The sequence below is a fragment of the Alligator mississippiensis genome, chromosome 6 (assembly GCF_030867095.1).
Source record: "Alligator mississippiensis isolate rAllMis1 chromosome 6, rAllMis1, whole genome shotgun sequence".
NCBI classification, from domain to species: Eukaryota; Metazoa; Chordata; order Crocodylia; family Alligatoridae; genus Alligator; species Alligator mississippiensis.
Window position 1 is genome coordinate 40,112,127 of NC_081829.1, and position 23,910 is coordinate 40,136,036.

At 44.4% G+C, this 23,910-nt stretch overlaps 1 long non-coding RNA gene across 1 annotated transcript; it reads left to right on the top strand.

Moving 5' to 3' along the window:
• Positions 1-21,544: 21,544 nt before the first annotated feature.
• LOC109285600 (uncharacterized) lies at positions 21,545-23,719 on the top strand. The gene is made up of 2 exons (XR_002093378.2): positions 21,545-22,515; positions 23,258-23,719. It is a non-coding gene; the product is annotated as an uncharacterized LOC109285600 (long non-coding RNA).
• The last annotated feature ends 191 nt before the right edge of the window (positions 23,720-23,910 follow it).

The following is a 23,910-nucleotide window of genomic DNA, read 5'->3' on the forward strand; positions in this document are numbered from 1 at the left end:
TTCAGTTTACTAAGAAGGAGGTTGCACCACCTGAATTATTACTAAGTAGGCCCTTCAATTCTTTGTTAACAGAATTGGAATATTTTAGTACCATAAATGGATTTGCTGAGTCAGTAAGGCATTACTACGTTTTTAAGAGAATATGCCTCCTTCATTTTCATGCTTTTGTACACCAGTACCATGAATTGATTTGGTAACAATTGTGGACCCCAGAGCTCATAGTCAAGTTTCCAAAACTTTAGGAACAAAAAGTGGGCCAGATCTGTGGATGTGCTTCTCTCGATCAGTCAAAAGTGATTTTCAATACCACTCACTATGCTTAGCTTTTGGGAAAATTACCTTCTTAATTTGATGTCTAACTGAGTCCTGAGCTGTCTTTGAACAATTCTCCTATAAGATGAGCTTTATTTTCTCTGCTTATGAAACTAATGGATAGAAAATTACCCAGAGTGATCCTAACCCTCATTAACTAGAAGCTACTGAAGCCTTTTTTCCAAATTAAGTTCTATCATTGCTCTTAATATTGCTTTCTCCAGGGTCTGCCCAATCCTTTAAGATTATGTACCAACAAGAAGAATGTATTTGGTGTTGTGAAATACACCGTATTTCACCTTTCAGACTAATATCTTCTCTCTTGAAATTATTAGAAGTAGTACATTACGGGCAGCAGTAGTGCAACTATCTCAAACACCTGGAGAAACCGTTTCAATGGAGACAGGGAATTTCTCTGTTCATTTTATCCTTCATCTCTCTGCTGCAAGTGCCAATAACAGCACTTGAAGTGAACTATTATTTATTTTATTATATATGAGGAAATCTCTCTCCTGGGTATAATTGTTTTTTGGAAGTGACCTATTATTGTTTAAAAAATTAAACAAACTGTAACACTTGATTGAAAGAGAGAGGTAGTTAGCCATGTTAGCCTGAAGTTAGGCAGACATTGCCCTGCTTTCCACTTTATGGAAAGTTTTAACTTTTATCTGGTGATCTGCATACACAATATTCTCACTACATTTCTTCAGGACATATTATCGCTGCTAAGGAGCTTTGTGTGGGTGTTTTTACTGTTATTACAGTTGGGAGAAATATTTGCAAGAAACATTACTTTGTCAAATGTTCAAGAACATATACTAAAGAACAACTGTCCTTAGTCTCTGTGGATAAAGCTATAATGACAACTTTCCCCTTCTCACAGTCAGTGTTATACACATATAACTAGAAACATAAGCATATCCAGGATTTTGTAAAGGGGGTGTAAAGACACCTCACTTCCTTTCCCACTCCCCTCCTCTACATGCCACTGCTGGTGTCCCTGGCTGACCCACAGGCAGAAGTAACTCCAAAGCTGCTCCTGCTCCTGCTCCTGCACCAGCTGGGCTCTGTGGGGAACCAGGCTCAACTGGGAGTAGTGATAACAGCAGTGGGCAGCTTCCTTATACAGGAAATCCTTGCTATTCGTGGGTTCGGCGTTCTCAGTTTCAAATATTCACGAATGCCGCACCCGCATTTTAAATACACTTCATACACTTACAGGAGCTCTGTCACTGATGGAGCTGTGAACCCCACTCCCCCCCACCCCCCGCCCCCTCTAGTGCCTTATTCACAGATTTTGCCATTTGCGGGGGATATAAAAACATATCCCCTGCAAATGGCAAGGGTCGCCTGTATGTGCATCTGTTCCTTGGCTGGTGGGGAATAGGCAGGGGGACCAGGCAAGAAGGGAGAAACTAGGCCCTGCCACCACTATTGTTGCCACCACTGCCACTGTCCCCAGCTAAGGCCAGCTCAATGTGCAGCCTGGCTAGAGTGGAACAGGAGCAGCTCTGAAGCATCCCCACTCCTGCCTCAGGGCAGCAGGGCACACCAGCATCAATGGACAGGGGAAGGACAGGGTGGGAGGGGAGGAGGATGTGCAGCTGAATATTGAGGAAAACGGAGGGAGTGCCAGAGCAAAGGCAGGGTGAGATTCTACCTGATTCAGGGACTCAACCTCCCCACCCCCCCAAAAAACCTCACAAAAAACAAAAAAAACCCCAAACCTTTAAATACTGTACAGTGACATGAAGAAAAATCATGTTGGTGAGCAACATGGCAGCTTGCTTTGCAGATTATAATAAAGGTAGAGATCTCTATTAAAACATAATGGCCACATTATAGACAGTATAACTCAATAATTGCCAGTTGTTGTACACCATTTTGAAAGTTCAATGAATAAGTATTCAACATTCTCATCTCAATCTTGCTTATCAATAACTAAAGGTTGTACTATTAATGTCAGATGACTAAGCATAACTTCAGATATCCTGGTGATACAGTGTACTTTGATTATACCAAAGTTTATATTTCTTATCAGACATAATATTAAAAGTATGTAAGATGAACTATGAAAGGAAAACAGACATTTACTATTAAAAATAGTGGGTTAAAATTTTAGTTGAGATAAGATTTTATTCCCATTTTCATTCTCCCCCCAAAAAACCCTAAAATGCAAGCGTGTTGCTGTTTTTTTTAAATATATTCTAACCATGAGGTATTATTGTTACCCACTGATTATGATGAAAAGAAAAGGGTCTATGAAAATGTTTGATCTCTTTCTAAGAGCATAAAGGGTTAAACATGATGTGAAGATCTGTTAAGATTGACTAAAGCATCATCTTTGGCCCTGACCCTAAAAACACTGATATACATACCTAAATATGCATATAAGTATAAATAATATTATATTAATATAAGTTTTAAGCATATCAGGTCCTTTGAATGTAAACTTCTTTGAGTCTTACATGATTTTTCATTTCTTGCATAAATCATGTTTGCACATGTAGTGCATTGTGGCTGATAATAACATACAGATAAATGATTAAAATAGTTTTATGAAGTGTTTATTATTTGTGCCATGCTCCATTGTTAGATATGTTTAAACATTTTTATATGTTCCACACCCTTATTACCCTTTGAGATTATAACTGTTGTTTTCTTGTACATTAATAATTTATTTGTGTATTTGTTCCCAAGAGAACTGGCAGAGAAAGAATGATAAATGCATTTATTAATGTATTAATAAACCTCCCAAACAGAAAATTTCACTCCATCCAGGTGGAAACCAATCACTTTAAAGCAAAACTTAATGAATATCAAAAAAAAAGGGGGGGGGTTATTTTTTCAATAAGTTATGGAAGACTGGTGCCCTACATGCTGGAAGTAATTAGAAAGTACAAATAGCAATTTCAGAAAAAATTCCAGGTCATTTTTTGCTGTAGCATAGAGTTCATGAGCATTTAGGGAAATACATATTTGTTATATTTAAGTAAAATGAATAGCCATTTCCTGGAGGTTGAGAGGTCTCATGAAGTTGCTGGAGATTTCACCTTGTCAATAGAAAGGGTTTCAACTACTTTCAGCATTTCTTTTCATAGGACATAAATGTATAATTCATGCTATAACTTCCAAAAATATGGACAAGAAAAAGAAATCTCTCTTTTTGTACAATTTGTTCAAACAGAAGTTTCAATAAAAGAAATGCTCTGCACTTTGTGTATTCATTTATTCCTACACAAAAAGGAGTCCTAGTTATGCAAAGCACTAGAGTTTCTGCTGATTCTTATGCACTTGAGTAATCCCATCCCTATTCAAAACATACTTAAAGAACACGTTTAAATGCTTTTCTGAAGAGGGATGTGGTTACTTGTATGCATAAGTGTTTTGCTGAATTGGAGCTTCAGTAGCTAGACTTGATAGCTTCATCTATATCTTCCATTATAACTCACATTAAACCCCAGGATGTAAGTAAATGTCATAGCCTTTATTTTTCAAATCACCTGTAGAATAGATAAATATGTAAGTAAATTAATAGTGTACCTAAGACTTGCAGAGTGTAACTTCTTTAACAAATAAATTGATGTCTAAATTTCCAATTAGTTGATAAATTAATACTTATTAATCATTAATATTAAGCAGCTAGAAAAATATGTTTAAGTGTCCATGGGCTCTTCAAGATAGAAGAAATCCCGCAATGAATTCTAAAGGAAAATGTCCTTTAATTACAGTTTTTCGGGTAAAGGGGTCAAGAAAAGCATGCAGATTTCCTGTTTTGAAAATCAGCTGAGGGTTTGTACAAGATGTAGGGCAAGCTACAACTGTGGAACAGGAGAATGTGAAAGCCTGAGAAGGTCAAGGAAAAACAAAGAATCAAAACAGCCAAGGGAAACTGATAGAAAACTCAAAGAATAAACACTTGACAGAGGAACTGGTGGGATATAAAAGAAAGCAAGTCCCAGCTATACTGCAGGAAATACATTTAAAGAAAAATAATTCCTATTTGAAAAAAAATGACTTTATCTATGCTGGAGTATGGAAGAGTCTCATAGATACAAAGTTTAGACAGAAGGAAATTTTTTAAAAAGTGTCATCAATTTACTTGATACAATACTCATTTATCACCAAAACTCCATTGAACTCATGCAGAAATATTTATAAGCAAACATGTACTTGTATAAGCTCCAGTTCTGTCTAAAAATGGGGAGGGGGGGAGGATTTAGTTTGTGTCACACCCATATTTCTTACTAGTACAAGATTTTAAAAAGGGAGAAAAGGAAAATAATAAAAATTGTTGCTTGCAATGTGTGTCCATGTGTGTGTGGGTGTGTGCGTGTGTATATATATATATGTGTGTGTGTTTATGTATATATGTGTTTATATATATATATATATATATATATATATATATATATATATATATGCACACACCTATGTTATATATGCACACACACACACGTGAGATATATATATATATATATATATATATATTATATATAAAATCAAGCGCGCGTGTGTGTGTATAACATACCTACTGCTATATATCTACTACTCCCCCAGCTCCGTATATATACATATATATATCACAAGCTTTCTATGAAGCTTAATTTATCAAATGCTGTGAAAGGACATGCAGAAAGCAGAATACAAGAAGGAGAGACAAATATTGGGATCCAATCCCTGAACCCAAAATTATGCCTCCCCTCCTGCCATGCACTTCTAATAAACCAAGAACTTCTTTACAGTCATCCTCCCAGGCATACATGTTGATCCATCTCCACCATAGCTACAGTCCACCATGCTGTTGTTCTATTCCTTGAGTGTGTGAAGGGCTATGTTTGAAAACTGTTCTGTCATGACAAAGGGATATTCTGCCCATTTAATGGAAATTTCTTTCTTGCCAGGTTATAAGAAGACATAGACAAGAGAATTGTCTTCTCCAGGAGCAAGTCATGCCTGACCAACCTGATTGCCTTCTATGATGAGATGACTGGCTCTATAGATGCAGTGTACCTTGACTTTAGCAAGGCTTTTGATACAGTTTCCCACAACATTCTCCCAGGCAAGCTAAGGAAGTGTGGGCTAGATGAATGGACTTTAAAGTGTCTAGAAAACTGGCTGGAGCATCGGGCTCAGAGATTAGTAATCAACGACTCAATGTCTAGTTGGCAGCTAGTATCAAATGGAGTGCCCCAAGGGTTGGTCCTGGGGCTGGTTTTGTTCAATGTCTTCATCAGCAACCTGGAAGATGAGATGGAGTGCACCCTCAGCAATTTTGTAGGTGACATGATGCTGGGGGAGTAGTAGATACACTGGAGGGTAGGGCTAAGATTCAGAGTGATTTAAACAAATTGGAGGATTGGGCCAAAAGGAATCTCATGAGGTTTAACAAGGACAAGTGGAAAGTACTGCACTTAGGATGGAACAATCCCATGCACAGTACAGGCTGAGGGCTGACTGGCTGGGCAGCAGCTCTGCAGAAAAGGACCTGAGGGTCACAGCGGACAATAAGCTGAATATGAGCCATCAGTGTGCCCTTGTTGCCAAGAAGGCCAAAAGCATACTGGGCTGCATTGGTAGGTGTGTTGCCAGTAGGTCAAGGGAAGTGATTATTCTCTTCTATTCAGCACTGGTGAGGCCACATCTGGAGTACTGTATTAAGTTTTGGGCCCCCACTACAGAAAGGATGTGGACAAATTGGAAAGAGTCCATCTGAGGGCAACAAAAATAGTGAAAGGGCTGGGGGACATGACTTCGGAAAAGAGGCTGAGGGATCTGGGCTTATTTAGTTTGCAGAAGAGAAGAGAAGCCTGAAGGGGAATTTAAAATAAGACTTCAACTACTGTTGGTTCCAAAGAAGATGGAGCTAGACTGTTCTCAGCAGTGGCAGATGACATAACAAGGAGCAATGGTCTCAAGTTACAGCAAGGGAAGTTTAGGTTAGATATTAGGAAGACTTTTCTCACTAGGAGGGTAGTAAAACACTGGAACAGATTACCCAGAGAGGTGGTGGAAGCTCCATCCTTGGAAGTTTTCAAAACCCAGCTAGACAAAGCTTTGGCTGAGATGATCTAGTTGGGCATGGTCCTGCTTTGAGCAGGGGGTTGGACTAAATGACCTCCTGAGGTCCCTTCCAACCTTAACTTCCTATGATTCTGTGAACTGAATTCCAGAATTCCCAAATTACATTATTTGTGACATAGCCTAAAATAGGAACAGGCTCTCTTATTAAATAGGCACTCATAATATAAATAGCAGCAATATATAAGTTCCCAAGACCTGTGCCATATGTCCAGAATACTAAAGCAGTCAGCTGAGTCATAAATTTTCAGGCGGAGGGTTGTTGCTGCCTTCAGATCTAATTTGAAAACTTCAACACCAAAACTCAATTCAAGGAAAAATTGCACCAAGCACAGACTCATTTATTTTCTGCTGATGAACAGTCATGTGAACAATTGATAAAGTTGTCTTTTTCTGCAAACACCAGAGTTGCAGTTATGAGTTTAAACTTCAAACTTCATAATCACCCTATTTGTTAATGCTTGTTGTGGCTTGCATGGTTGCATTGGCCTAAATTTAAAGATTTTTTACTGTCTCATTTAGGGTGATTGGCAAGGCAGAGTGCACACCGAAAATGATTGAATTCCTGGCAAACTCTGTTCTCCTGGCAGTGTCAAAATCCCTTACTAAGTCAGTTATCGATACAAAAATACTGACAATGCATTTTGGAAATCTGTATGGTTGGTTAATGACAGGACATAATATGGAAGAGCACATTCTCTCACAGCTGTTCACCCCAGCACAGAGACTAAGAAAAATGGCTTATACATCTGCTACCTCTTGTGCTCCAGTAGGTAACTCAATCTCCAATACTATTTATGGTATCCTGAAGCCAGCCTAACTAATATTCTTGCAGCAGTAGTGCATGTGGGCTGGTGGACTACTGGGAAAGCCTCCTGCTCAGAATTGCTCCTGCCTGCTCCAGGGTCTTCTGTAGGAAAGGGAGTTGGTCTAGTTATGCTTTCTGAGCATAAAATCAGAACTAGCTCTATATACTGGGATATTTATATGGAGGGCTATTTTGAGGTAAATTATTCCAACTTCACTCATTTAAGTAGCCAGTGTGTGTCCGCAAATTTCTCCATTTGTGTTTTTTGGTCCTACAATAAAAAGAAAGTATATATAATTACTGCATCCGAGATGTAGCTCCAAAGATGATCTTTATAGTATGTGTTGCAAACTAAAGTCTTCTAACATACCCTACACTGGCCCTTACAGATGGTCAAAATTTGTTGTCAGAACCATTATTTATGAAATATGGCCTTCTAAATTAAAATTGACATAGTTCTCATTTCATTCAAACAATTACAGTTTTGCCGTGGAAAAGATGTGAAAATGATTTACTTATTGAAAAATTCAAGGACAGTAAAAACATTTTTTTTTTAATAAAACATTGTTTGGTTTCTCAAGGTCTTTTTTTCCTGTTCTGTAGAAAATATTGAAAATACTTACCAACAAGCTCTGACTGGTAAATATTGTTCCTGTGTAAAACCGGAGATGGATCACTTTAATTTTGCTGAGTCAAAGCACAGAATAAGGCTGCAAAGCTAGACAACTTTATAGGACACAGCACATTTGTGCTATCCTGTAGGGAACAAGGAAAAGGAATCGTTTCTCTGAGTTAAAAAGGATGGTATTGTATTTGTGCATGGCTATTATTTTGCTCAAGGAAGGATCTTGCTAGTGAGCTATTAACTATGTTGTTGTAACCTGAGATTGAACTACTCTAAAGTAATTCCATAGACCTACACCTTAAGGCAATTTGAGACTACATTTTCCCATCTGTTGTGTAAGAAATACTGACACAATATATTGATGGAAGCAAATTAGTTGGAGATTTCCAAATGACTGTGCTGGTTTTCAGCTAAAAGCTTTAAAAGTATTTTGAGCCCCTTTACATGAGAGACCATTTTTCTCCCTATAGTGTTTGCTCTTGGCCACTGGGTTCCTGGGATGGGGTACTTACTCAGACCTCCATGCCCCTGGGGTTCTGTCCTTAAGCCAGCACTCAGTAGAGACCGGTGGGATGGTAAACAGCTTTATCTTTATTAGGAACAGGATTCAGCAACACACACGCTCGCAGCTTGAGGGGAGAACAACAACCCACCACCAACAAACAACACCTACAGGGCATCCAGGGGAAAGATGCATTGCAGGCCAATAAAAGTAAATTCCATATATGACATCCCCTTTCTTTACTCTGGGAGCTCCCTCTTAAGTAGTTGAATGTTCATCAGTAGCTACTTTAACTCAGAACATTTTGGGATCATGGAGCCAGAGGTTGCTGGCACTTGGCTCACTGATGGGGTCTAGCCTTTACTGCTATGCCGTTACATAGTTCTTGTACTTCACAGGCAACTTCACCACATGTCCACTGTTAGTTTGCTTGGTGCCATTCGGTGTCTCTGTGGGTACTGATGGATACTCTGAAATGTAATGAAACTTTTGCACTTGGTGGTCTGGTTTTACTTCTGATGCTTGTTCTGCTGTCATCTCTTGAGGTGCATCAACTTGTTCTGCTGATGAGTAATCTTTCCTTAAGTGTCTTCTGTTTCTCCTATAAACATTATTGCTGGGGGGGGTTTACTACGTAGGAACATGGTTCATCCCTTTTTGTCATAATGGATACCGGTATCCAACCTGTACTTGTTTGCATCCTTACTTTCTCCCCCTCTCGTAGAGGTGGCAAGAATGCAGCTGTGTGGGCATTGTGCATCTTTTGGCACCTTTGAAGGTTCTGCAACTTGTGGGAGGCCTTTGACAGTAGTCTAGAAGTTAGCATTGCCATTGTAGCAGGGAGGGTATTGCTCAAATGTCTCCCCATCAGAAGCTGCACTGGAGCATACTCAAAACCGGTAATAGGTATGTTCCTCAGAATGAGTAAAGCCAGATATAGATCTAAGCCATCCTGCAATGTCTTCTTAAACATTGATTTGATGGTCAGAACCATGCATTCAGCCTGGCCATTGTATTGTGGATAACCTGGACTAGAATGGGTGACGGTTATGCCCCAGTCAGTCACAAATTATTTCATCATGTGACTTGTAAATGGCATGTGATGATCACAAACAATTTCTTTAGGTATGCCATGGCGAGCAAACACAGACTTCATTTGGCTATTACCATTCCGGCTGTCTTGTTGGGTAGGTGCAAAATTTCAGGGTACTTGGAGTAATAGTTGACTATTAATCAAATAAGACTGTCCTCATAGGTCAAAAATGTCTGCTGCCAGTTTTACCCAAGGCAGATCTGGGATCTCATGTGAGATCATGGGTTCCTTCTGAGTACTGGGTTGGAGCTCTTGACAAGGTGTGCAATTTGCAATCCATTGCTCAATGCGGACATTCATTTGAGGCCAATACATGATTTGTCAAGCTCATGCTTTTGACCTTTGTATGCCTTGATGGGGTGAGTGAAGCAATGTCAACATGTTGGTCCTCATGCCACGTGGAATGATTATTTTTGACCCAATCATAAGCAGACCATCCTGAATCTGGATTTAGTCTTTGAGAGGCCAGTAAGGCTTTAGCTCAGGTTTAACTTGTTTTTGCCTGCTCAGCCATCTGTTAAAATGCTGGGCTCTGAGCGCTTGTAGTTCCTTGTCAGCCTTTGTGTTCTCATGTAACTGCTGGAGTAACTGGCCACTGAGTGGCTCTGTTTCAGTCAGACTGTGAATTTGGATGTCATATTTTTGTAGCTGCAATAGCGTCCTCTGTAGCCGTGCTGGAGCCTTTCCTATGGGCTTTGCAAAGATAACGTCCAGGGGTTTGTGGTCTGACTGGGCCCTTACCTGGGTGCCATACACATTGGTTGGAACTTCATCATGGCGAAGACAGTTGCAAAAAGTTCTTTTTCAATCTGAGCATAATTTCTCTCAGATTGTGTTAGAGCCCTTGAAGTATATGCAACTGGCTGCTTCTGCTGCAAAAGACATGCTCCTAGGCCACGTTTGGATGCACCAGCTTGGATTTCCAGCTGTTCTGCTAGGTTAAAGTATGTGAGCACAGGCACCATTATGCTAGTTTGCTTGAGCTTATCCAGGGTTTCCTGATTTTTGGGTCCCCATTGCCAGATAAGGTAATTCCTGAGAAACACTCTCAGTGGGGCTGGACTCATGTGGCTAGACTCATGTGGAATGTATTGCTATAGCACAGTGATGAATCCTGCCTTGCCAGTTTATTTTAAGTTAGATACTAAAATAATAAAATAATTATAATAAAATAATTTCCTGGTATGCACCACATCTATGTTGCATTGGTGGTACGACCAGTGGTGCATGGTTTAGAAAAATTCCCTACGCAACCCTAGGAAAATTGAAGACTGCCCTCGAAATGCTGTAAGCTATGAGAGTCATTACAAAGGTGACTAAGCCCACACCCTCAGTCAACAGCCTTGTGATCACACAAAAGAAGGATGGTTCACTATGACTTTGTTTAGACCCACAGACCTCAACAAGGCAGTATTGAGGCAGCACTTTTCTATTCCCACTGTGGAGGATGTTCAAAAGAGCTTGTTAGGTAAAAAGCTGTTCATCATTCTTTATGAAAAGGATGGCTACTGGCAAGTCAAATTGGACAAGAAATAGGCAGAGCTGTGTGCCTTTAACACCCCATGGGAGATGGTTCCATTTCAATTGCCTTTTCTTTGGTATTAAGTCGGCTAGTAAAGTATTCCAACAGAAGAATCATTAGTGCTTTGGTGACATTCCGGGAATCCACACAATCATGGATGACATGCTCACTGCGGCAGCTACCGAAGAGGAGCATGATACTATCCTGAAACAAGTCCTGGAGAGAGCACGTCTGAAAGGAGTAAAGTTTAATAAGGACAAAATACAGTTTTTAGTCAACAGCATTAGGTATATGACATATCTTCTCAAAAGATAGTGTCATCAGATGATGACAAAGTGGAAGCCATCAACAAGATGCCCCCTCAAACAGACAAAAAAGGCCTTCAGAGACTCCTCAGAACCATTTAGTACTTGGCACAATACATTTCACATGAGTCCAGCCTATACCAGGCATTCTGGTTATCAAAGGTCTGTGAGTGCTGCTTTGCAGACATTGTGCCCATATATAGGGTAATGACTCCTTTTGCAGACTTTGGAGCCTCTACCTTTGATTTGCACATTTTTGCAAAGTGGTTCACTCCAGAGCATTTGTACCACGTTTCTCCAAAAGCTGGGCAGGATCTAGGCATGTGTGTGCTTCCACACTGTTTACAAACTTTGCCCTTTGCAGCTTGATGGCCCTCCTGTGGAGCAAACATCATTGGTGGGTGGCTGCTTTGCTTTTGCTCAACTGTATGCAAGCTTGCTTCTGCAGACATACCATGAGCCTGAGCACTTGTGAGAATGTGCCCGTCTGGCCTCGAACATTTGGTCATGTGCCGCTGTGGCCCGGAGGTTCGGTGGTGTTCGCCTGTCCGTCCCAGGTGTTCTGTCGAGTAGGTATTTACCTCCGGTGTAGCCTTCTCCAATCTCTCCTGCCATGACTTTGAATCTTACTTCAGTGGAGGGTCCGACCACTGGGAGTCTCTCGACGGCGGGACGTCTGTCTGGTGGTCTTCTGCGAGGCTCCACCTCCCCTCTACCTCGCCCTTACACCCAGCCTTGATGGGTCACAGATGTCCTCCTGGCCAGATCCCCGACTGTTGAGTCCCTGAGTATGTTCGCCGGGATGGTCCTCTCTGCCTAGGTGTAAACAGCCCGCGATATCCTACCCACGCCCTGAGGCCATCTTCTTTTCCCTGAGGCTACCAATCCCCTCAAGGCTCAAACAACAATCAGGCTCCACAAGCCCTGCCCCTCAACCCCTACAAGAGTGGGAAACATAAAATACAAACAAAATTGCTGATATACTCTGAGGGACCCTGTTCCCCCTTTTTTTCCCCGGCTCCCCTGGCCTAGTCACCAATACCTGCCCTCAGATACTAGTGGACTATGTTCGGCCCTATATGTGTCCGTGGTAGCCTGCGGGCTACTCCACACTTCTTTTCACTTGTCACCCAGCCTTTGGTTTCGCTGGACCCAATGTGGTCCTCCGGCGGATGCCTGAACCCATGTCACCCGCTGGGTCGGCTCTATGCCCCTGAGGTCCATGTTTCGCAGCCCCTCACACTGCTCTTCCCTCCCATCTCCCACCTGGTGCGCCTCTTCGGCTCTCCTGGTGCCCTCAACGGTCCCACCTGGTCTGTCGTCTTGAAATGTGCTGGCATCTCCAGCTCCTCCGCTGTGGCCACTGGCGTTGGGATCTTCCTGCTCCCCTCTGCCCTTTTGTCTGGGTTCCTGGTCTTGGGGAGCCACCTCCAGTTCCTGGATCCTTTTCTCTGTAGCCAGCAGCGTCTGTCCCGCAGCGAGCTCTGCAGCATCCTCTCCCGCTGGGAGAAGCAGCTTCTGGCTCCTTTTGCCCCCGCAGGAGCCTTGGGAAGACCGCTCCTGCTAGTGCTCCTGCCTGCGTCAATCTTCCTCCTCCTTCCTTGCCATTGGCCCATTTTATTTCTGCCACCCGGCGATTGCGGCTGACGTCATCGGCCGGCCGCAGTTGTATAAAGGAGCAGCTCGTCCTGAGGCTCTGACTTCGCCGCGGGTCCCGCTGCAAGTAAGTATTTCCCTTTTTCTTTTCTTTTACTTTCGTTTCCCTCTGAGGGTTCCTGCCCCCAGGGTTCCTCCCTGGCATTTTGGGGTCCTCCCTTCTGTTCTTCCCTGTGACAGAGAGCCTTTGCTCTGCAGATATCCACAGCCAGTGATAGGGTGAGGGAGGGGTATTCCAGAAGCCTTTCCTTGAGTTTGCTGTCAGTTATGCTGAAAACAATTTTGTCCCTCAACATAACATCCTCAGCAGCTGCAAATTCACAATGCCGTGCTCTATTTCGAGCTCTGTAACAAAATCATCTATGCCTGTATCTAACTTGCCAGAACTGATACCTTTCAAAACCAGGGCTTTTTCTGGGTTCACAGTAGCTCTTGAATGCTGCAAGCTCCCCTGTAAGATTTTTGTTATTAGGATCGGCAAACACATCTTGCATGCTGTTGTAAATTTTAGGGCTTTGTCCCCAATGCAGTAAAGCATGACTGCAATTTTAAAATCCTCTGCCTCTTCCTCGGTCTTTGTGACTGCAAGGTATAATCAAAGCTTCTCCAATGCTCCCCAACGTTTTGAGTTAAGGACAATGCTGGTGGAGGTTTGAAATGCTCCATTTTTTTTCTTTTGAATAAAAGCTGTAACCCCCTTAATCAGGCTGCTGATGACTCCCACGGGATGCCCATGCCCAATATGGGACAGGGAGGTCCGGGTGAGGAAGATCCCCTGCCCTCCATCAATGCTGACCTCATGAAAGAACACATTGAGAGGCTGGATACCTTCAAGTCAGCTGGCCCTGACAATCTACACTCCAGGGTACTCAAGGAGCTGGTGAGCATCATAGCCCAGCCTCTGGCACAGATCTTTGAGAATTCCTGGCACTCTGGTGTAGTGCCAGAAGACTGGAAGAAGGCCAATGTGGTGCCTACCTTCAAGAAAGGGAGGAAAGTGGATCCGTAAAACTATAGGCCCATCAGCGTGACCTCTATCCCGGGGAAGGTCTTAGAAAAGTTTATTAAAGAGGCCATGCTTAATGGACTGGCTGATGCCAACATCCTGAGGGATAGCCAGCATGGGTTTGTTGCAGGTAGGTCTTCCTTGACCGATCTCATTTCCTTTTATGACCAGGTGACCTATCACCTGGACAAGGGAGAAGAGATTCATGTCATATATCTTGACTTCAAAAAAGCCTTTGATCTGGTACCCCATGATCACCTCCTGGCAAAACTGGCCAATTGTTGCCTTGGGTCCACCATGATCTGCTGGTTGGGAAATTGGCTCCGTGGCTGGACCCAGAGGGTGGTAATTGACGGAAGTCAATTATCATGGTGCCCTGTGACCAGTAGGGTCCCCCAAGGCTCTGTCCTTGGACCCATATTGTTCAACATCTTCATTAATAATGTGGACATTGGAGTCAGAAACGGACTGGCCAAGTTCACTGATGACAGCAAACTTAGGGGCAAAGCATCCACACCTGAAGACAGGAGGGTGATCCAGGCTGACCTGGACAGGCTCAGCAAATGGGCGGACGAGAACCTGATGGTGTTTAACACTGAAAAGTGCAAGGTTCTCCACCTTGGGAGGATAAACCTCCAGCATCCTTATAGGCTCGGCAGTGCTACACTGGCTAGCACTATGGAAGAAAGAAACTTGGGGGGTCATGATTGACCACAAGATGAACATGAGCCTTCAATGCAATGCTGTGGCTCGTAAAGCAACCAAAACGCTGGCTTGCATCCATAGATGCTTCTCAAGCAAATCCTGGGACGTCGTTCTCCTCTTGTACTTGGCCTTGGTGAGGCCGCAGCTGGAGTACTGCATCCAGTTTTGGGCCCCACAATTCAAAAAGGATGTAGAGAAGCTTGAGAGAGTCCAGAGAAGAGCCATACACATGATCAGAGGTCAGGAAAACAGACCTTACGATAACAGGCTGAGACCTATGGGGATCTTTAGCCTGAAAAAGCACAGGCTCAGGGGTGGTCTGATGGCCACCTATAAGTTTATCAGGGGTGACCACCAGTATCTGGGGGAATGTTTGTTCACCGGAGCACCCCAAGGGAAGACTTGGTCGAACAGTTATAAACTACTGCAAGACTGTTTCAAGCTGGACATAAGGAAGAATTTCTTTACTGTCCGAGCCCCTAAGGTCTGGAATAGCCTGCCATTGGAAGTGGTTCAAGCACCTACATTAAACACCTTCAAGGGAAAATTGGATGCTTATCTTGCTGGGATCCTATGACCCCAGCTGACTTCCTGTCCTCTGGGCAAGGGGCTGGACTCAATGATCTTCCGAGGTCCCTTCCAGCCCTAATGTCTATGAAATCTATGAGAGACAGGTCACTTCTGATGCCATATAGTGTTTGCCCTTGGCCACTGGCATAGGCGACACATAGGGGGAGCACATGCCCCCCCTAAGATTGGCCCTCACTGGCTGGGGAGCGGGGGTGACGGCTGGTGCTCCCCCCTGAAATCGAGGGGGCACTAAGAGAAGTGCTGGTGGCACTTCTGGGTTGGCTATTGGCCGCTGGGGATCCCCCCCCCCAGTATCAGGAGGCAACAGTCACCCATGGGCACTGGGTTCCTGAGATGGGGTACTGTGGCAGGGCACTGTTTGTGCCTGCCACTTTAAGGGCCAGAAGACAGCAGCCGGCAGGTGCCTGATTAGGGCAGCCCTTTTAGATTCAGGGCTGCCCATATAAACAGGGCATTTTGCTGTTTAACCCGAGCTCCCACAACCGGGTGGGTTACCCCCTTGTAAGGTCTGGAAGGTGGACCCCAAAGAGAATGTGAGGCCATAGACTCAAGAAGCTGTCTGAACATCCCCTGACTGGTCAATGCTGGGGCCAGGACCGGAAGGGTCAAAGGGCCAGGGACCCACCACGAGGAACGCCCAAGAGCTGAGGGCCTGGGGTTCTGACCTGCCTGGAGGTGGGCCAGGGCTAGTAGCTAAAGGTCCCAGAGGGGGGACCATACCCGTAAGGGGGAGTAGCTCAAGGAGCTATGCAGCCAGGAATGAAGGCAGAATAAGCTGCCTGAATGGAGGGATCCAAGTGGGGTTCAACCAGTAGGATTCTGGGGCCCAGTATGGGACCAGTGATATTGATAACATCTGGATGCCATCTGCGAGGCTTGGACTGCGGTGTAGGGGAGGAATGGAGCCGCAGATAGTGCCCCCTGGCACTGGGGCAAGAAGTGGGCAGCCTCCCACTTAAGCAACATTAATTAATTAATTAACAACAAGGTATGGTGGTCAAGAAGGTGGGCGGTTAGCCCAGAAACAGGTGGGTGGACCACAGGAAAATTGGCCCCAAGAAGGCCCCCTGCTTTAGGTACTTACTTAGACCTCCATGCCTCTCTGGATCTGTCCTCGAGTCAGCATTCAGCAGAGAACGATAGGATGGCAAACAGCTTTATCTTTATTAGGAACAGGATTCAGGAACACATACACTCGCAACTTGCAGGGAGAACAACCCACCACCAACAAAACACACACACAGGGCATCCGGGGGAAAGACTAGAATGTTACACTGCACCAAATGCCCTGATGGAAAACATGTAGGAGAGACCAAACAACAACTGCGCACCAGAATGAACACACACCGGAAATCTATCAAAAACAGAAATACCCAATTACCGGTTAGGGCACATTTCTCACAGGAGGGCCATTCTCTCTCCAATCTCTCAGTCCTGATCCTCAAGGGAAACTTGCACAACACTTCCCAGAGACGAGCCTATGAGCTCCATTTCATCAACCTCCTGGATACTAGAGATCATGGACTAAACATAGACGTTGGATTTTTGATACATTATAATCTGCCTGACAACTGACTCCCCAGCCCAGTCCCTGGCTTCTTTACTTTTCATTCCATCCAGGAAGAGCACACACCAACTGCTGAAACTTCCTTAGCCTGACAAAGGGTTTTTGAACCCGAAAGCTTGCTTAATAACTATTCTCCAACTATTTGGGTTGGTATAATAAAAGATATCAAATTCACCCAAGGAACCTTGTCTACGTAAGTAGTAAGGCTTTCAAGTAAGTAAGAATCAGGCCCTGAATCCATTACTTGTCTTCATCATCCTGAACTGTTGTAATCTTGTGCATCTTGCAAACTTACTGTTTCCATTCACACCTCTCCCTCAGATTCCATGTTCTGGTTACTTTTCTACCACTCTTTCACTCTTCACTCAGACTTTACTCCTTCCAACCCTCCACTCACATATTTGATTAGCTTTCTTATTATTAAAAGAAAGAAAAAAAAAAAAGGAAATGATAGGAGGACATACATTAGCTAACCTCACAATCTTTAATGACTTTGAATCCAGAATTTACTTCAGCTTAACCTCAAGTCCTTGTTTTCTGTTTGATACCTACCTCAAGACTCTTAGGCCAGGTACAGACATTACACTTTTACTGCTATTAGTGATCAGAAACTGCTCTGTACCCATAACAGGACAGAAGTTTGGCACATATAGACTGGTTTAAAAATAGCCCACCCCCTCCCCCCCCCCCAAAAAAAAGGGAGAACGTATGTTCTGTTCACTACCAATCTAAACTATACCACTTACAGAAAAACACATAATTTAGATTGATTTCACCTTGGGCTTTTTGAACATCAATGCCTATAGCCTTATAGTGTTCTTTTTTGCCTGCAGCATCATGCATACATACAGTATACTGCTACAGCAAAATCAATTTATTTTGTACAAATTTATACAAATTTATTTGTACATACATTGCTATATGCCATTGAATACACATTATTAAAAAGAACACTTAGAATACAACCAAATAATATTCCTGGATAGGGTATACAGACTTGCCATAACAGCAACAAAGAAGGGATCAATGGAGGCCTAATTACCTCCTTGCCTGTGACTAGAAAACAATTAGAAACAGATGCTAAAAAGGGCTATAACCCAGAAAGAATGGCCCAGAAAAGAATCCCTTTTAACTGAGAAAAGAATGGTCCAGTTAAAAGGGATTGCACCTTGTTGTGCATCCATAGGTGCTTCACAAACATGTCCAGGGAAGTGATTCTCCCCCTTTATGTGGCACTGGTCAGTCCGCAGCTGGAATGCTGTGTCCAGTTCTGGACACCACAGTTCAAGCAGGATACGGACAACCTGAAGAGGGTCCAAAGAAGAGCCATTTGCCTGATTAGAGGCTTACAGGGTAGGCCCTACAAGGAAAGGCTAAGGGACCTTAACCTCTTCAGCCTCACCAAGTGAAGGCTGAGAGGAGACCTTGTGGCAGCATACAAATTCATAAGGGGAGAGCAACATGAAGTAGGCAACGACCTGTTCACCAGGGCACCCCCTGGAACGACAAGGAACAATGGCCATAAGCTACTAGAGAGAAGGTTTAGGCTGGACATTAGGAAAAAGTTCTTCATGATCAAGGTTGCCAGAATCTGGAATGGGCTCCCAAGGGAGGTGGTGCTCACCCCATCCTTCAGGGTCTTCAAGAAGAGATTGGACAGGCACCTGGCTGGGATCACATGACCCCAGGGTCAGTAACTCTTTCCTACCTGCCGGGGGCAGGGAGTTCGACTAGATGGCCCACTGAGGTCCCTTCCAACTCTATGAATCTATGAAAACTGAGAGACAGATTTAGAAGAGTGTCAGAGCTTGGGTCTGGTGGAGACAAAAGCTGTAGTAATGTGATGGGAGAGGTTGATAAATAGAGAAAGTAGAGAAAAAATGAAGAATCATAGAGAGAAGTAGCTATTTTACAGATCCCTATCCTGGACCCCAGAGGAGAATCTGAGCTTGGGTTCTCCCCCAACCCCAACTTATGCAGGAGAGGTAATGATGGCCCTGAAAGGACAATACCAAAGACTAATGAATTGCCAGATTACAGAAAGACTCAAGGTTGGGCATATAGGCCTCTGGATTTTGAGGGTGAATTTGATGATCCAGGTTGTATCATCAGTTTGCATCATCACAACCTTACAGGAAAGCTGAAACTCCTTACCAGCTAAGAACTGATGCCCAGAGGGTTTATCCATCTATTCACTCCTCTGTGAAATCCTATGAAATATGTACTTTCATTTCTACCCAGGAGAACTTTTACAATCTTTTCTCTGATGCCTGATGAAGGATGGTTGTGCCTGAAAGCTTGCAATTAAAGAATTTTTGTTTGCAAAAATCTTGTTGGTCTTTGTAGTCTCCCACATCTCTCCCCTGGGCGTTGCATATGGGGGTTCCTCTCGAACCTCACCATTGTTCTTATGAATGAACAGTTTGGTTATTGGGGTGACTTTGGGTCGGTTCCCCAGGTGGCCTTGCCTGCCACATCTTTGATGATGATTACTTTCAGATTGGGAGGACGATGTTTGGTCCCGCCTCCCTTGGCGCCTCCCCTTGGTTGTTCCTGCTATTCCTCCTTTGTGGGGATCCATCTCCCCTACACCCCACCTAACGCCAACCATGATGTCATCACCTGTGTTGTTGAGGTTGATGTCCTGTACCTTCTTGGTGCTCTGGTTCTTGAAATTTTATGACCGCAGGATGGGGTGGTGTTTTTATCCTGAGTGCTTCCTACAGCCCCCTTTTCTCTGTTTATATGTTGTCTATCTTCGGTACCATTCCGCCCCCCGGCACATCGCCTCTTACCCAGGTTTGGTACTTGCCGTCTGTCAGCCGCATCTGGATCCTGGTACTGCTGGGTTCTGTTGGGCTCCGGTCTTCACTGCAGACTTCCTCTGTCCATGCCAACCCTGTAAGTAAATCTTTGGGCCCTCTCTGGCCCTGTGCTCTCATGGAAACCCCTTCCTGGGGTAACCACCAGGTCCCCTCACTAGGACTGCCTGTCAGCTCTGGCCCCTCCATGCTGGTTGGGGACTCCAGTTCTGGTCCCTCCCGCTTGTCTTCCGCTGGGTCTTTTATCCCAGACCCGGGGGTCTGGCCAACCAATCAGTCCCAGCAATATAAAGCATGCCCACACCAACGAGGGATCCAGTCCCAGATCCTTTGGGCTTGGCCGCTTTTTTCCTTTTTATTTTTACCCATGGTGGCTCCACCCACTGCGGTTTCACTTTCGCCACATTTATTTTCCAGCGCAGCGTCCCACTGCCTCCATCCCTCATCTGGTAAGTCTTTTCCACAGTCTAATAAAAGATATCACCTCTGTCCACAAGCCCTGATTGCTACATTGGGTGCATTTCCAGGGGCTGCTATGGATACTGACTGAGCCCTTTTGGCAACAACTGATGGAGCAATCACATGTCAGCCTCTACTAAACAGAGTAGCTGACAAAATGGAGGGAAAATTACACACCAAGATGGACTATTATGCTTCCTGAAGGTGAAGTTAACTTTTTAAAACCTTAATCTCATTTATTTTCACACAGCTAATGCCACCTGCTGGAAACAAAGAGAAATGATTTTACAGTTCAGAAGACACAAAATACACCAGACCAGACCAAACTGCACAATTCCTGCAGTCAATCTCTGCAGTGAATTGTTTTGATTGTAAGAGCATCCACTAGGCACTTTCCAAATACGTGCCAGGACAAAGACCCACATGCTGAGCAGACTGATGATACAAATCTGTATTATTGGGTTCTGTTGATGTAGAAAGACACCAAGGCTGAAATTTTCAAAGATGCCAGTGAAATAAAGTACCTAGCTCCTCTGAACTTTCTGCTAGAATTGGGTTTCCAGTTTTCTTATGGTTCTTTGAGAACTCCACCTTGGAGGAGGGACAGAGTGGGGATGATGAAGCAGGTAGACTTGAGGAAGCAAAGCAATAGGGGAAGAGAAATGAGGGGGAGGATTTGGGGCTGACCTGTCACAGCTGGGCTGCCAAAGGGTATCAGCAAATCTGTCTCCCATCAAGAGGAAATAAATGTTGGCAATTGGCCTGTTGTCTCCTCTAGGGTGGCCACCCCTCCATAATTGGGAAGGACCGTCCTGGAATAGGAACATCAAGTCTCATAATTAGCAGGTGTTCTAATGTGCCCATAATATGTTTCCTTTCTTTTTTTAAAAAATTATATGGACAACAAAGATAAAATTGCAAATCCAGTCTCTGCTACAGAATTTCTGTCATTTGGAATACTGCGAAAATGTGATTTATTTTTTACCGCTATATAAATATTGGATGTTGCAAGATCCCGAGCTGCATGACTTCAGGACAGCATTTGTCCCGGATCTGCAATACCATGCTCCCTGATGCTGTGTGCACTCCTAGGGAAGGGGATGGGGGGCACATGCCCCCCCTCCCACCCCCATTTGTGCACAGGACAGGGGTAGATGCAGACTGGCTGCTGAGGCTCAGGGCTCCCCACCCTGCTGCCCTCACACCAGGAGCTTTCCAGTGGCTGTACCACCATGGTGAGGTGTCCCCTACCCGTGCAGCAGAGGCAGCGGCAGCATCAAGTTGTGCTACCAGCTGCTGCCAGGCAGGCAGGCAGGCAGGACATGTGGCAGGCATGGGGCTCCTGCGGAAAAGGCAGAAAGGCAGGGAGCCCTGAGCCCACAGCCCACATCTGCTTGCACCCCCGCTCAGCTCTGCTCCAGCTGTGCCACCAGCAGCTGGGAGGTGGGGCAGGCATGCATCCCGCCTTTCCATTTTGCAAAAGTGGTGTGGTGGGAGAAACCTCCCTAAGGTCCGTTGTCTAGCTGTAATTTGATTGACAGACAACGCGGGTAAAGAAAGACAGCTGTTTATTTGCTCGAGCAAAGACCATAAAGCCAGCAAAAGGCAAAATGGCCCCCCCTCAAGGGTGAGGCGATCTTTTATACTTCTTACAACAAAGCAAGACTATATGGTTAACAAAAAGCAATACTTGGGGCGGTGCTCTACAAATCTTTGTAACAGCATATTTCTATTAAGCTGAACTAGCACTTTTTAAAAGCTAAAAGTTAAGTAACAGTAACATTATGTTAGCAAAACCTTACACAGTAGAAGATACTTCTCAAGGACACAACCAGTAAGCTCAAACAATGGTTTCTCTGTCTTATCTTACTTCTAGCTGTAGCTGATTTTTTTTTAGCACACAGACACAGATTCACTTTTTAACTCAGAAAATGCTTGTTGCAGTTAAAATGATTACTTGACACAAGCAAAGGCCTAGCTATCATTCTGCCTTGTGGTCAGCTGCATTATTAGGCCACAGGTCATGCCTTGTATTCAGCTGTAAAGCTAATACTTCTTAAAAAATCCAAATTATTGTAAACCTAACAGTATGCTTTCAGAAAACTATTCTATTTCAGGGCAATGACAAACCTGCGGACTACAGTGGTCACCCTAGTCTCCTCCCTCCTGTCTACCCACCTTCACCCCTGTAACAGGGAACCCTAGCCCTGTTAGCAGGAAGCAAGGCGGCTCTTTTAAATCCAGAACTTTCCAGGCGTAGTTGTCCGGTTGAGCAGGGGTTAAGGATTGAGCCCTGCTGGCTGGTCAGGTGACCAGAAGGGAAAGGCCAGAACCATATAAACCACAGGCGGAGAAGGCCAGGGGAGGTGGCAGAGAGGAGGACTTCTGATGACTATGGAGAAGCTGTGGCAGCTTCCCTGGGAAGAAAGCAACAAGCTGGAAGACAGAAGTCCAATAGCATGTGAGCAGGCAGATTGCCTCTCCTACCTTTATTTTCTTTATATGGCCACAGGGGCCTATTGTTTACAATTAATGTTAAGGCCTGTGGTTTGTGGATGAGGCTGTAGGGGAGGAGGGGACCTCATTAGAAGGGAAGCTAGGGGCCTTGAAGCCGGGTCCTAGTGGGTGCACTTAGGCAAATGGCCCTAACTACAGAAAGAGGGGCAAAGCCAGAGGGGCTGAGGCCCAAGAGCCTGGCACCACAGGGGGCGCAGTGTAGAAGGGCCAGTAGGCCTGGTGTCGTGGAAAGTATAAAATAGAGGGCCGTGAGCCCCAGTGGGTTAAAGAGCTAGAGCTTCAGAGTCAGGCCATGCTTAGTAGGTTTTGGCTGACGGGCCTAGCTAGAGAGAGAGTGGGTAAGCCCACAGCAGCTGAGGCCCCAACATAAAGAGAAAATTATAAAACATTTGCCAGGCATGGGGCACATGAAGGGAAGGTGAGAGCGTGCATTTTGCCCTTAGGGCAACAGCTTATTATCCTCCAGGTGGTGAGCCTTAGAGCCTGTCTGGGAACCTTTGAGTCAGCCTCCCTCTTTAAGAACCAAGTGACATCGAGTCGTGGCAGACAAGCAAAGGGAGGAAGCTGGTCCCCAGAGGAGGAGGAAAATATAGCAGGACTTGAAGGATGCCCCACTCACCAGCCTTTAGAAATGCCACCAGAGATGTCACCCTGTTACAACCCCCCATCCCAATCTAACTATGCAGGGACCCCTTGTGGAGGCACCGCTCCTGCAGCAGAGCAGTTGGGACAGTAACCACCAGCAAACTCTCTGTAGGTTGGAATCTACTGAATGTTCAGCAAGTATGACTTACTTGAATAGTGAACACTTTCTCCCTCACTCTATAATATCATGTATTATACACTGAAACCATCTATGACCAAATTTGATGACGACAGATCCAAGCTACCAAGTAATTATTTTCCAGCTAAATGATATTGACTATATCTATTCACAGACTATGCATCTGATGTATAGCGCAATTTTAATTCTCATTTCAATATACTACAAAATGAGCTGTAACTTAAATAGATTAAAATACAATTTAAATTAGGGTTACCATATGCCTGAGTTTTCCTGGACATGTCCTCTTTTTGGGTTCTCCCATCTCTGTCAGGGAGTTTTGGGTTTTTTTTAAATATGAATAAATGTCCGGGATTCTGCTCTGCTCTGCTCTGCTTCGAAGTTTTTCCTGACACTTCCTGGCTTGCGCCAGCAAGGAACTGCTTCAGCTGGGGGCAGCAGGGGAGGGCAGGTGGAGGCAGGGGCATCATATGTGTCTGCGCACTCCCCAGCAGCTACAGGCATGAGTCATGTAAGCCTATGGGGGAGGTGTGTTACCAGGGCTTGGGGACTGGG